This window comes from Microcaecilia unicolor, chromosome 6 (genome assembly GCF_901765095.1).
Source record: "Microcaecilia unicolor chromosome 6, aMicUni1.1, whole genome shotgun sequence".
NCBI classification, from domain to species: Eukaryota; Metazoa; Chordata; class Amphibia; order Gymnophiona; family Siphonopidae; genus Microcaecilia; species Microcaecilia unicolor.
Genome location: NC_044036.1, coordinates 337,919,566 through 337,935,186, shown reverse-complemented (window position 1 = coordinate 337,935,186; position 15,621 = coordinate 337,919,566). Strand labels below are relative to the sequence as shown.

Genomic DNA, 15,621 nt, shown 5'->3' with positions numbered 1-15,621 from the left:
CCTACCTTAGTTGGAGGAGGGAGGTAGCCTGCCTCCCTCCTCTTCCATGGGATGATGCCGCTGCAAAATAGCGGTGCTCAGCTCCGCCCAGAGCATCCTGGGATGCGCTGGGCGTGGGTCCAGCTCACCTCTGTCGCTCGCTGGGGGAGGGGGTTGGCTGGCGGCCACCAGGGACCATTTTCTGAGGGTTTGGTGGGCTGGAGACCCACCGGACCTCCAGCCCTTCCTGAACCTGGGGGGGGGGAGGGGGGGTTCGTCGGGGGGGGGGGGGGGGCAGGGCTCACCATTCCACCACTATACACACTGAAAAACAGCCTAACACAATCACACAGGTGATGTTTAAATTATAAGATAACAGGAATACCCTCAGAAACCAAAGCTCCCGCTAAGCCCTGTTTAGCATGCATTTGCATGCTACTTGTGCAAAGAGCCCTCGAGCGCGTTGTTTCATGCACTTGAGAGCTCTGATCATGGGGCGGTAGCAAGCGCCGGCGTTTGCTGTTGGTGCTCTAGTCCCCGTGGGGACCCCCTCGTTTTTTCTTTCTCCCTTCCTGGGTTTGAGTCGGTTCCGGTTAGGCCGTGAGGCCCGTATGACTATTCTGAGCAAGTGGGTTCCCGTTAGGCTGTGAGGCCCGCCTGAATGCCCTATCTTCCTCTTTCTGGTAGTGCAAGTTGGTCACGTGTGTGTGTGTGCAGGGCTTGGTAGCTGGGGTGACGTATAGTAAATATTCGGTCCATCCTAGGCCTTGGCCTAAAAACTACACTAGGCCTCGGCGTAGGCTCAAGGGCTGACGACCAGCCTGACACAATGGAGGCAATGTATGCGAATTTATCTCATGCATATTCATTGTGAATATCCTGAAAACCTGATTGGTGGGTGTGTCATGAGGCATGGATTGAGAAGCTCTTGTCTAGCCCATAGCCCTGGAAGCTTTCCCATTACTGGGATAAGCCCTGATTACCATTGAAAGTGAATTGCCACTTCCAGCAGTGAGGTCACAGTTCTGCCTCTGGGACATCACAGTTTATTGCCATGGAAGCCTTGTCCATGCTCCCTGCACAGTGGTAGAGCTGTGAAGGTGGGCATTTCTGATCTGGGCACACATTCCCTTCTGATAATTATCTCGCAGTGAGGTGAAAGGTGATTGGATGGGAGCGTCATGGTACGCCTGTATTTTTAAAGTTATTCCCAGTATGAAAGCCGGCAACAGATGGGGAGCAAAGTGAGTGAAGGTTGTTGAGTCAAGGAAGGAAAGTATGAAGATATAGTTAAAAATGAGCAGCTGTGAGTCCAGGAGCCCTGCCAGGGATGAGAGAATCAGGGAAAGTTGCATGACGTTATGGCTTGGACAGGGTGGTGTGTATGTGTGTTCTTTATTTAGCACTTAATCATAAATACTAAGTCTCTTACTTACAGAAAAGAGTTTTGCCTTGAAGAGAAAAATATTTTGTCTTTGGATTATACAAAATCTGTTCTGAAAACTGTTTTTTTTTGTTGTTGTTGTTACATTTGTACCCTGCGCTTTCCCACTCATGGCAGGCTCAATGCGGCTTACATGGGGCAATAGAGGGTTAAGTGACTTGCCCAGAGTCACAAGGAGCTGCCTGTGCCTGAAGTGCGAATCGAACTCAGTTCCTCAGGACCAAAGTCCACCACTCTAACCACTAGGCCACTCCTCCACTGTTGCTACTATTTGAGATTCCATGTAGAAGTCGGCCCTTGCAGATCACCAATGTGGCCGCGCAGGCTTCTGCTTCTGTGAGTCTGACGTCCTGCACGTACGTGCAGGACGTCAGACTCACAGAAACAGAAGCCTGCGCAGCCTTCTACATGGAATGTTGCTAGTGGAATAGCAACATTCCATGTAGAATCTCCAATAGTATCTATTTTATTTTTGTTACATTTGTACCCCGCGCTTTCCCACTCATGGCAGGCTCAATGCGGGCTACATGGGGCAATGGAGGGTTAAGTGACTTCCCCAGAGTCAGAAGGAGCTGCCTGTGCCTGAAGTGGGAATTGAACTCAGTTGCTCAGGACCAAAGTCCACCACCCTAACCACTAGGCCACACCTCCACTTAGGCATCCTTTTACTAGGGTGTGCTAACAGATTTAGGACACGCTAACGAATTAGTGTTCGCTGAGTGCCATTCAGCTCATAGGTTTAGGGTTTTGCGGCACTTAGAACACCATCGTAAAAGGACCTTGTAGGGAGGTCACTGGAGTCTGAGTGACCTTATGTTTTTATGACACCCCCTCCCAACAGGAGAAGCCCCTAGTGAATTCATCATGGGGGGGGGGGTGTAGGAGTCAAGAAGCCCATTGGTGTGGCCCCCTCAGGGTTTTGCATCTGTAACAGCCAGGCTTGGAATGTGTGGGGGGTGAGGCGGGTGAATGTTCCTGCTAGACTCCAGTCAGCTTTTAGGGGCTCCCCCAGGACTGGATCATCAGGCAAATCATCCGAAGACCTAACGCCACGTGAACCAATGACTTCTCTATATCAGATTGGAACAGGGCTTCTCAACCCAGTCCTTGGGGCACATCCAGCCAGTCAGATTTTCAGGATATCCCTAATGAATATGCATGAATGAGATTTGCATACACGTTCTCCTCAGTATACAAATCTCTCTCTCATGCATGTTCATTAGGGATAACCTGAAAACCTGAGGGCTGGTTGTGCCCTGAGGATTGGATTGAGAAGCATTGAGTTGGAGGATGCTGCAGCTTGGAGGTTAGAATATATTTTAGTCCCCATGCACAGTCCCCTGGTTGGGGAGCTGAACCAAACACAATGACCCTCCCCCCTGGGCTGGGTATTTACAGTAACTCTGTTTTGTTTCCCAGGGATGGATCCTCCAACCCCGTTCTGGAAACTGGGCTTAGAAAAAGGTCAGATCTGAAGGTTCTGGTACTGCTGGATTGACAGAACTTTAGCTATCTTTAAATTGGGTGGCGGAGCAGGTGGAGGGAAGAGGGGGTGGTGGTTGGGAGGCGAGGATAGGGGAGGGCAGACTTATACGGTCTGTACCAGAGCCGGTGATGGGAGGCGGGGCTGGTGGATGGGAGGCGGGGATAGTGCTGGGCAGACTTATACGGTCTGTGCCAGAGCCGGTGATGGGAGGCGGGGCTGGTGGATGGGAGGCGGGGATAGTGCTGGGCAGACTTATACGATCTGTACCAGAGCCGATGATGGAAGGCGGGACTGGTGGTTGGGAGGCGGGAAATACTGCTGGGCAGACTTATACGGTCTGTGCCAGAGCCGGTGGTGGGAGGCGGGAATACTGCTGGGCAGACTTATACGGTCTGTACCAGAGCCGGTGATGGGAGGCGGGGCTGGTGGATGGGAGGCGGGGATAGTGCTAGGCAGACTTATACGGTCTGTGCCAGAGCCGGTGGTGGGAGACAGGGATAGTGCTGGGCAGACTTATACGGTCTGTGCCAGAGCCGGTGATGGGAGACAGGGATAGTGCTGGGCACACTTATACGGTCTGTGCCAGAGCCGGTGGTGGGAGGCGGGGCTGGTGGATGGGAGGCGGGGATAGTGCTGGGCAGACTTATACGGTCTGTACCAGAGCCGATGATGGAAGGCGGGACTGGTGGTTGGGAGGCGGGAAATACTGCTGGGCAGACTTATATGGTCTGTGCCCTGAAAAGGACAGGTACAAATTCAAGGTAAGGTATACACATATGAGTTTGTCTTGGGCAGACTGGATGGACCATGCAGGTCTTTTTCTGCCGTCATCTACTATGTTACTATGTAGCTGTCTCTATCAAACACTAAACAGACTCATAATCAAACTAGTGACATGAGATCTAATTTTCTTTTAGCCACAAGAGTCCACTCATTTGACCAATGTGAAACCCGTTGGTTGTGTCCTTCCCCATCCACAGACGCCAAAGTGGAATGGAACCAGTCAAAGAGAGTAGCGTGGAATAGCAATCCCTTAAAATGACCCCGACATGGCTGAAGTTTGGCAAAACATGTCTGCATCAGGGGTCCACCATTTAAGAGGAAGGAAATGCTTATTGGTCACCTTCTTTTGTGAAAAAGGGGAGAGCCGCTCATTGAAGTCCAAAAGGCTTCCAAGATTTTGGAATCAGTGTTACCATTTCCTGGCTGACCAGAGCCTGGCAGGGTCTCTCAACACTGCCCTGTCATTCCTAGGCAGAGCAAGAGTCAAGGCGCATTGGCAGACTATCAGGTGCCTTGTGCCACAGGAAACCTACTAGAAAAGTCAAATAGAAGCCAGACAACCAACGGTGTCCTTTTGTGTCCTAGCTTCTCCCATCTAGACAAAGTGGCCTCAGCAGACCCACAAGTTGTCTGTGTCTGACTCTTAAAACCGCAAGCAAATCAATTACTGCCCTAACACACTGCACAAATGAATAATAAAAACAAAGAGGAAAATTACCCCTCTTTATCGAAACGCCTTTTATGAATAAAACAATTATTCTGGTAATTGAAAAAATATGTCGTTAAATTAAATGCAGTGGTTCCCATTAAAATTTTACTACTTCTTTCTGCTGGCGGCTATCGGATCGTAATTATAGCGCAGAGTTTCTCTCTCCCTTTATTGTTTTTTAATCTCCGTGTGCTGCAGCGCTCCAGTGATATTTTATGTCGAAGAGATTTAGCACAATATTCGTCATGGAAAGAAAGTACAACATCTGCTTTGTTTAGCCTTGTTTCTCTTTGCACAGGCGGCTCTGCTCGTTCCTTCTGCACACGAGTGACTGCACTGTACGGCGAAGCATGTTGGAGCTGTGTTGCTCAGTTATTCATGTTGACTAGGCGAGATGCTGTGTAAGAAAGTTACTTATTTTTTTGCTCCAGCTGTTTTACACGAGGATGTAAATCCTTCATATTTGGCTTGGCTCTGCCACGCCCCCTTGCTCTAATGCAGATTAAGTGCCAAAGTCACCAAGGACCAGACAAAACAGGAGCCCCCCCTCCCCCACTGAAGCTGAGCCTTGGAGATTCTGTGCCAAGGAGCTGGTTCTTAAGACTTTGCAGATGTCGGCTTGTGCAGCATGGCACGTTTCCAGAGGATTCGAAGTGAAGCAAAGGAAATTGAACGGGCTGGCAGGTTACCCAGAGTTGTAACAACTGGCTGGGGTCCATATTTCTTGTCACTGGAAATGGTTCTGAGCCCATTGCTGGCTCTCCCCTCACACTCACTCCGTAACCATTAGTTAGAGACTGTTCACATGTTAAGTCTAATCCTGTCAAAACCTGGCCTTTGGTTAGAGGTTCTCAGATGGCTCAAGGGCCTTAGAGAGGATTTAAGTCTGAAACTACTTTCGTTCTCCTCACCTTCATTTTATTTCATTGTGAATCTCCTCTGATTAGCAGAACCTACTGTCCCTCATCCCATCGATGAGACTTGGGGGGGAGGGGTCCTTTTACAAAGGCGCACTGAAAAATGACTTGCGGTAGTGTAGGCGTGTGTTTTGGGCGCAGGCCGATCCGTTTTTTAGCTCGCCTGTTAAAAAAAAAAAGTCCTTTTTTTGCCGAAAATGGACGTGCGGCAAAATCAAAATTGCTGCGCATCCATTTTGGCTCTAAGACTTTACAGCCAGCCATTGACCTAGCGGTAAGGACTCACGCGGTAACAGGGCGGTAATGACCTACACGCGCCAAATGCCACTTGGCGTGCGTCCATTACGTGCGCCCAAAAATATTCTTGAGATGCGTGTAGCAAACGTGCCAAAATGAAATTACCGCAAGAGCCACGCAGTAGTTGGGTGGTAACTCCATTTTGGCATGCGTTGGGTGCGCGCGGAGATGCTTACGCGGCTTAGAAAAAGGGCCCCACGGTGTTTACAAGTGGGCTCAGGCCAGCTCAGTCATTTCAGTAGCTTTTTATATGTCTTTTGCATTGCACTCCCCTCCCCCCACTCGGTGCACTCCTCCCTAATTCCACCCATGCAAATCTATTGGGATCCACCAGCCTAACTAATCTAATCCAAAATTTGTTCTCTGGTTGGTCCTAAAACCCACTACAGTAACATAGTAAATGACGGCAGAAAAATACCTGCACGGTCCATCTAATCTGCCCAACAATTTAAACTCATATGTGCTACTTTTTGTGTATACCTGACCTTGATTTGTTTCTGCCATTTTCAGGGCACAGACCGTAGAAGTCTGCCCAGCACTAGCCCCGCCTCCTAACCACTAGCCCTGCCTCCCACCACCGGCTCCGCCACCCAATCTCGGCTAAGCTTCTGAGGATCCCTTCCTTCCGAACAGGATTCCTTTATGTTTATCCCACGCATTTTTGAATTCCGTTACCTTTTTCATCTCCACCACCTCCCGCGGGAGGGCACTCCAAGTATCCACCACCCTCTCTGTGAAAAAATACTTCCTGACATTTTTCTTGAGTCTGCTCCCAATTTAAAAAAGGGTCACAGTAGTTCTTACCCCCCCCCCCCCCTCCCCATCAGCACAAAATTTCCTCTGCCCTGCCCCCACCTCAAAATATAAATACTTTAGCTAATGAGGATCCCCAAGCTCTGTCAGCTGAAGACTTTCTCTGAAGGTGGCCAGAACTCCCTTTTACCAAGTTTGGCAGGCAGCAGCAAGGTCGACTGCAGAGCTTGCTAGAAGAGAGTTCTGGCCGTCTTTGGAGGAGGTCCTCAGCTGGGGATCCCCACAAGCTATACAGCAAAGGTCAGGACAGACTGAAAACCTATCTCTTCAACAAGGCCTACCACGATAACCCATAACTAACTATAACACAACACCTACACACCTTTACTCAGAATGTCTCTTTCTATAACTGCTTGACCAGACCCTAGTGTTTGCCTTGATCTCTTTGTAACACCAATTGTACTCTTTTACCCTGGTATGGCGATGCCATAACAGGTCTTTGTAAGCCACATTGAGCCTGCAAATATGTGGGAAAATGTGGGATACAAATGCAATAAATAAATCAAACATATAAATGGCGAGTGACCGACTCACTCGCAAATGCGCAGTAGAGACTTCCCTCTCTGTCCCGCCCCCGTGTCAATACGTGATGACGGGGGGGGGGGGCGGGACAGAGAGGGAAACTGCCTCCGAGGTTGCTGCCGCCACCCCTCCACCCGGCCCGGGCCCTCTCTTCCCTTCTGAACTTACACATCCATTCGCCGAACACAGCAACGCACATCAGCTGAGCTGCAGTGAGCCCTTCCTTCTTTGCCTGTGGCCCCGCCCTCCTGTGACGTAACGTCAGCGAGGGCGGGACACACACAGGCAGAGAAGGAAGGGGCAGCTCAGCTGATGTGCGTTGCTGCGTTCGGCGAATGGATGTGTAAGTTCAAAAGTAAAGAGAGGGCCCGGGCCAGGTGGAGGGGTGGTGGCGGCGGCGACTTCGAGGGGGGGGGAGCGGTGGCGACTTCGCGGGGGGGAGGGCAGCAGTGGCGACTTCGCGGGGGGGAGGGGAGCGGTGGTGGCAGCGGGGGGAGGAAAACCTCAATACCAGCCCGTTTTTACGGGCTCAACGGCTAGTAAATAAATAAATAATGTTAGACAACACTAGAACCCAGGCCAGAAAATAAAAAAATAAAGGAGCCCCCCCCCCCCCCCATTCCTGCTTCCCTTCTGATTTCCCCACCTGCTATTACTATCACACCGATAGACTCTCACCAAATACAGAACAAGGGATTATATGATAGAAATACAAATATTTCGACCAAAAAAGCGGGAATGTACAAGGACATTTGCTCTGCACATTTCCCACAGCTGACATATTCCATTTAAAATATTCAAATGAAATGCTTTTTTCGACCTTTGTTGTCTGGACGTTTTATTGTTCCATTATTATGTTGGTTCTAGTTTTCCTTTTCTGCTTTCCTGTCTGTTCTTGTCTGTTGTCTGCTAATACTCTTTCAAGCGACTGCTGTCCATTTGGCTTTTCTCCTCTCTCCTGTCTATTCCCACACTACACCTGCCTCTGACATATTAATCATTTTTTTAACTCTTTCCTCTCTTTTTTTCTTTTCTGCCTGTCAACTCAAATTTCGCCCTCCTTCTCACCTTTCTCCTCCTTTTTACTTTTCAGCTACCTATCAAATTTCCATCATCTTCTCTCACCTACTAGCTGTTTCATTCCCCATATCACTCCTTCCTCAGCTCTCCATTCCTATTACCATATTTCTACCCTCTATAAACACTATCCTCTCATTCATTTTCTTGTCACCCCTCCTCCCCCTCCTCGTCTCCCTCACATGGTTTCACGATTCCCAGTGTCTACCTCCCTCCACCCTTCTAGCCCAGCATCTGCTCCCTCTTTCTCCCCTCCACATCCTCATAGCTTTATCTCTCTGTCTCTTCTCTCTTTCCTTCTGCCCTCTCCCCCATGATCCAGCATTTTCCCCTCACTCCCATTCTCTGGCATATCTCTATCACTTCCTTCTGCTCCAGGATCCAACATTTCCTTCTTTCTCCCCTCTCCACCTCCTGTGTATCTCTCCCTCTCTCTCATTCTCTCCCCCCCCCCCTTGCCCAACATCCCTCCCTCCCTTCTATTGTCCACCATCTCTCTCTCTCTCTCCCTTGTGCCCCGGTTCCAACATCTTTCCCTTCCTCCACTCCACCATCATGCCCAATATTTCTCCCTATCTCTCCCATGCACCATCTGTCCCTCCCCTCCACCCCTATGTCCAACATTTCTCCCTCTGTTGCCCCCTCTCCATACAGTATCTCTCTCTCCCTTTCTCACCCCTCTCCACCCCTTTGCTACATCTGTCCCTTCCTTCCCTCCACACATATCCAACAATTCTCCCTCTCATCCCCACACCCCTATTATCCACCATCTTTCTCTTTTTCTCCCTCCCTTGTGCCGAATCCAATATCTCTCCCTTCCTCCCCTCCACCACCTTGCCCAATATATCTCCCTCTCTCCCTTATGCACCATCTCTCCCTCCCCTCCAACATTTCTCCCTCTCTTGTCCCCTTTCCTCTCCATGCAGTATCTCTCTCTCTCTCTCTCTCTCTCTCGCTGCATCTCTCCCTTTTTCCCCTCCACTCCACCCCATATCCAACAAGTTAGATTGTGAGCCCTCCTGGGACAGAGAAATATCCAGTGTACCTGAATGTAACTCACCTTGAGCCAGGGGCGTAGCCAGCCTTCCGTGGGTGAGGGGTCCAGAGCCCGGGGGAGGGGGCACATTTTAGCCCTCCCCCCGGCGCCGCCCCCCCACCGCCGAAATTGCCGCCCCCCTCCCACCGCGACCCCGCCGCCGCTGCAGCCTACCTTTACTTTTGCTGGCGGGGGATCCCACTCCCCGCCAGCCGACGTCTTCTTCTTAGTCGCTTCCCGCTCTTCAATTTGTTTGCTGACGTCCTGCACGTTGTACGTGCAGGACGTCAGACTCAGAGAACAGAACTGTTCTCTGAGTCTGACGTCCTGTACGTACAATTACGTGCAGGACGTCAGCAAACAAATTGAAGAGCAGGAAGGACTGAGAAGACGTCGGCTGGCGGGGAGTGGGATCCCCCGCCAGCAAAAGTAAAGGTAGGCGGCGGCGGGGGTGGGTTCGCCGGGAGGGGGGTCCTGGGGTGAATCTGCGGGGGCCCCGGCCCCCTCAGGCCCCACGTAGCTACGCCACTGCCTTGAGCTACTACTGAAAAAAGTGTGAGCAAAATCTAAATAAATAAAGATTCTAGAATTTTAAAGAATAACAAGATTCCATGCAGAATTTCAAACTGTAGCAACATTCCATGTAGAACCCCAAAGAGTAACAAGATTCTTCGGGGTGGAGGAGTGGCCTAGTGCTTAGAGCACCAGTCTTGCAATCCAGAGGTGGCCAGTTCAAATCCCACTGCTGCTGCTCCTTGTGATCTTGGGTGAGTTACTTAACCCTCCATTGCCTCAGGTACAAACTTAGATTGTGAGCCCTCCTGGGACAGAGAATTATCCAGAGTACCTGAATGTAACTCACCTTGAGCTACTACTGAAAAAGGTGTGAGCAAAATCTACATAAATAAATAAAATTCTCCCTCTCTAGCTCCTCATCCCCCCATGCAGAATCTCTCCTTCCCATACCCCACTCACCCCACTTTCCCTGTGACCCTCTCACTTCAATGGATCCTGGGTAGCGGCAGCAATTCCTACACTCTGCCTGCTGCTAACCTGGAAGCCTCTCCTCTGTTGCATCCCACTGCCCAGGCAGAGAAACAGGAATTGCAACAGAGGAGGGTGGGATGCAGCAGAGGAGAAGCTTCCGGGTTAGCAGCAGGCAGAGTGTAGGAATTGCTACTGCTACCCAGGATCCACTGAATAAAGTAATGCAGGACTGCAGGAGACCATCCTGTTCCCTCCACGTCTGGCTGTCAAGGTGCACTCACTGGAGGGTGGGCCTGAGCCCAAACTGGGTGGCCCACTCGTGGCTACACCCCCTGCCCACCCCCCCCCATACTATTTCTTTCTAGCTGCAGCCTGGAAAAGGTTTGTGATGAAAATTGTCATTCTCCAAAGACAAGCAGGCTGATATTCTCACAAGTGGGTGACGCCACGTCGGCCCCGGAGGATTTTAAAGCAAAATCTCAAAATCTCTTTACGGCGTTCCGTCGCGCGAGCGATCGTACTGCGCATGTGCGCACACCTATTCCCGCTCGCCGAGCGGACACGCCCCTCAGTTTTTCTTTTTCCGCGTCTGAGGAGACACGGAGTTCGTTAGGGCTTCGTGTTTTCTTCAGGTCTTCGGAGTAAATCTCTTTTTTATTTTTTATTTTTATGGCAGGCTCATTGTGGCTTATATATACAGGTATTTTTTGTACCTGAGGCAAGAAAAAAATTTAAGTAATTGCCAGAGTCACAAGGGGCTGTGCCTCAACGAAGCTTATAAGCTTCTCTTTTTCTTTTTTACTTGAAAGTGCTGGTATATTGTTATCTGTGGGCTCTCTCTAGCCAGCAAATAAAACAAGCCCACATTTTTTGATCCATTTATTAAAACTTAAATAAATTGCTCTCGAGAGCTGTGAGAGCCTGCTTCATGGTGAAGATGTATGTCACAGCCACTGAATGGGCAGCCTGGTGACACAATATCAGTGGTGTAACCTTTGAAGTGAGTCTCCACCCGTCTCGGCGTCTCCTGCTCTGCAGGTCATTCGGACGCATCGGCGGAAGTGTCTTGGGCCGGATCATCTCCCTGTGAAGCGCAAGTAGTGTCTCAAAGTACCGAGACGTATTCTACTCTGCCAGGGATGCCCAAAGGACCGGATCATCTCCCTGTGAAGCGCAAGTAGTGTCTCAAAGTACCGAGACGTATTCTACTCTGCCAGGGATGCCCAAAGGACCGGATCATCTCCCTGTGAAGCGCAAGTAGTGTCTCAAAGTACCGAGACGTATTCTACTCTGCCAGGGATGCCCAAAGGACCGGATCATCTCCCTGTGAAGCGCAGGTAGTGTCTCAAAGACGAGACTTATGCTACTTGTCAGGGAGTCCGACAGAGACCGATGCACGCTGGGTATAGTTATGCATCGAGTAGGTCTCCACCTGCCTCGGCGCCTCCTGCTTGGCAGGTCATTCGGGCGCATCAGCAGGTGTCGGTACCATCGGTGCCCAGAGCTTTGCTCCCTCTGTTATGGAGGTATTCGGGCTTCAGACATCAGTCGGTGCCGAGAGCGTTGCTCCCTCTATTATGGAGGTATCCTGGCATTGGACGTCGATACACCGCATCGGTACCGGGCATCATCGGTACCGTCGGTACCGAGTATCATCGGTACCGGGTGTCATGGGTACCGTCGGTACCGAGTACCATCGGTACCATGGGTGCCGTCGGTACCGAGTATCATCGGTACCATGGGTGCCGTCGGTGCCGGGCATCATCGGTACCGTCGGTACCGAGTATCATCGGTACCGGGTGTCATGGGTACCGTCGGTGCCGAGTATCATCGGTACCGGGTGTCATGGGTACCGTCGGTACCGAGTTTCATCGGTACCATGGGTGCCGTCGGTACCGAGTATCATCGGTACCATGGGTGCCGTCGGTGCCGAATGTCACCGGTGCGTCGGTACCGAGGAGTATCGGTACCGGGAACATTGGTACCATGGTCGGTGCCATGGGTCCCGTCGGTACCGGTACCATCGGTACCATGGATTCCGTCGGCACCGGGTATCATCGGTGCCGAGTGTCTTCGGTGCATGGGCACCGTCGGCACCAGGTATCACCATCGGCATCAGATATCATGGGCACCATCGATCACAGGTATCATCGCCCATCGGTACCGAGTATCACGAGTACCATCGGTATCGGGTATCGTCGGTACCATGGATAGCTATCATGGATACCGTCGGTGCATGACCAGGTACCATCGGTACCATCGGTACCATGGGTGCCATTGGTACCAGGTGTCTTGAGCACCGTCGATACCATGTGTACCATAGGTACCGTCGGTGCTGTTGGTGCCGAATTTCATGGGTACCATCGGTACCACATGTCAAGGGTCCCTTCGGTACTAGGGTATCATGGGTACCATCGATACCAGATATCATGACTATCATCGGTCCCAAGTACCATGGGTTCCATTGGTACCGGGGGTCATCGGTACCATGTGTATCATCGGCACCGTCGGTGCCATGAGTACTATCAGTACCATCGGTCACATCTCTGTTATGGAAGTCATCTGGCAGTCTGGTTTCGATTCCCTTGCATTGCCAGATGTTGTCCTTGGCTTCGAGACCATGGGTACCATTGGACGCCATGGATGCTACCGCCTCCCGCGGCATCTAGCTTTTCAACTGGTCTCCTTCACCGATGCTGCCTCTGGTATAGGGTTCGCTCGTAGAACTTACTGCGCCTCCATACCTTGGCTTCCAGGCCCAGAAATGCATGTTAAGAACAGCCATTTTGCTACAGGAGAACATATTTTCCATAGCTGTTCTGTAGAATTGTATGTATGACAGTTGCTCTATACTGGTCAATGTTTGCATCTGAGCTGCTCTGTTTGAGTAGTTGGCTCAGTTCAATGATGGTTCATCTGATGAACATGAAGGTCATGGGGTTTTCTCTGCTGAGAATCCTCTAGATCCTCTATTTCTCTTGACACATTACAATGGAGATTGTCAATCAGCCCAATGCCAGATGCTCGAGGTCCTGGACTACCATCTTCAACTCAGAACTGATAGCAGTTCTAAGAACTTGCTTCGGCGCCCCCGAGGCCAGAGCATACATTCTTAGCCTCCCTTGGAGAATGGCGTACCAGGCTGGCATGATCGCGTCCAAGACCAAGTCCTGCCAGATCTTTATGAGCATTCCCACCGGAGTAGGCTACATCTTTTTTCCAAGTGTCGCAAGTTCCTGTCCAATGGCGTTTTCATCACTTGTATTGTAACACCTAGATTTCTGCTCTAGGTATGGTGATGCGCAGACTCTCATGACTGTGTGCCTCTCACCTGGAGGAGGAGACTCAGCAGAAAATTGTTGATATGCTGTGCATACACTTCCTCATCTCGGAACTTCTTTAAAGAGATCAGCACGCTCGTTCTAGTCAACGGCGTGCACCTAATCAGGCTCCTGCAGCTATTCCGCAGGAACCAGAGAGGGGTTTTGGAGTGGCTCCAATTCAGCATAGCCACTATATAAAAAAAAAAAAACAACAAATGTCCGTACCGGCCAATCTGCCTGTCGGGGGGAAGTTCAAATTTTCTCCACCACAGGTGATTTCTATATCCTCCAACCGGGGGGTTTTTTCAAATAGTCCGGTTAGGATACATTCTCAATCTGGAATCAAACCCTCCACATTGTTCATTGGAAGTTTAATCCTTTAGCTTCCATCAACAGTGAGTACTTGCAGAGAAACTCTCTGCCTTTCTCAGTACCAATGCAGTCGAGCCTGTTCCACAAGGGTAAGAAGGATTGAGTTTCTATCCCAGGTCCTTCCTTGTGGGTTCCGTCCCATCATAGACATAAGGGGCCTCAACTGATTTCGTTCAGGATGATTTCCCTGAGCAACCTTCTTCCCATACTTCAGGAAAACAAATGGTTATGCTCTCTGGACTTACAAGATACTTCTACTCACTTTGCGTCCAGAGTATGTTTTTCCTAGTGCCTAGCTGTTGTTGCAGCGTATCTTCATGGACTGGGAGTGCAAGTCTTCCCTTAACACGTTGATTGCCCATCTCAACTGATTACAGCACAGTAATATTGAGACTTCTAGACATATGGCTTCCACAGTTCACGTCACTCCCTTGACACTTTTGCACATCTAGAGGATGTAACCCAACTGTTCGCCAGTCTTCGGAATTCCCCTCAGAGGTGGTTAATTCTCTCCATTTTGATTCTGAGGTGTTCAGTCCACCTTACTCAGTCAAAAGCTGCTGACGAAGGTTGCATCCCTCCTGGCTATCCAACCTAATTATTTTAATCAACCACACAATCGGGTTGTGATGTACTCGATAACAAAGGAGTACTGGATCTTGTCCTCTGAGTCAAGATGCCATGCAGATGTAGCGGTAGGCTCGCCAACGCGGCTTGTTTTCTCCAAGCCATTTATCTAATTGGCGTAAACAGCAGTCTGGCCGACAGGCTGAGCAACTTAGTTCAATCACAAAGTCCCTCAGTTCTGTTCCAGGCTGCAGGTTCACGGCAGGCTACCATCGGATGCCTTTCTCCTTCTTTGGGGGACAAGTTTTCTGTATGCGTATCCTACCATACATCTGGTGGAAAAGACTTTGCTGATTCTCAAGCAAGATTGTGGAGCCATGATTCTGATTGCTCCTTTCTAGCTACGTCAGATACGATTCCCTCTTCTTCTGGAGTTGGAATGTTTTCCAGCTCTCATTACGCAGAACGAGGGGGCACTTCTACATCCCAACCTCCAATCTATGGCTCACATGGTCTGGATGTTGAGAGTGTAGGTTTCGTTGACTTTTCCAGAAGAGTGTCTCCCGACTCTTGCCTGCTTCCAAAAAAGATTTCACAAAGAGGTGTTATTCTTTTCATGGAAGAGGTTTGCCGTCTGGTGTGACAGCGAGGTCCTACATCCTGCCTCTAGTCTTATACAGACCTTGCTTGAGTTCTTTCCACACCTGTCTGAATCTGGTCTCAAGACCAACTCGGTCTGTATTCATCTTCGTGCAATAAGAGCTTATCATCAACGTGTACAAGGTCAGCCTTCAGCTGTCCACTTCATGACGTTTACTTCTCCCACAGTATTGAGAGAATTCCTTGTCTGTATCTAAGGGGGATTATTTCTGTTGGGCTTAGCACCCACAATAATTTTTCAAGTTGGCTCTTATGCTTCGGTCAGAGCCCCTATCACTCCTTATTCAGTATCTTGGGGTCTCAATGTCGTTTTCATCCAGCTGCTGCAAGCTCAATTCGGGCCACTGGATTCCTGTCATCTGAAGTATTGGACCTGGAAGGTCATTCTCCTTGGTGGCTGTTCCTTCAACTCGAAAGGTCGGTGAGCTTCAGACTCTAGTAGCTCAAGCTCCTTACCTTACTTCTCATCTTAACAGAGTAGTTCTCCGCATGCAGCCAAGGTTCTTACTGGCGCTGGTATCAGAGTACCATCTGATCCAGTCAATTGTCTTGCCAACATGCTTTCTCCCTCATCTTACAAGCCCTGGCGAAAGCAAGCTGCGCACTTTTTGCGTGGAGCAGACGAGCTCCCTCGGAAGGTCCGCCCAGT

At 50.2% G+C, this 15,621-nt stretch overlaps 1 protein-coding gene across 1 annotated transcript in view; it reads left to right on the top strand.

Annotated features, from left to right (window-relative positions):
* SDK2 (sidekick cell adhesion molecule 2) overlaps nucleotides 1–15,621 on the top strand; it is a 655,374-nt gene that overhangs the window by 171,771 nt on the left and 467,982 nt on the right. The gene's annotated exons all lie outside the window — the stretch shown is intronic.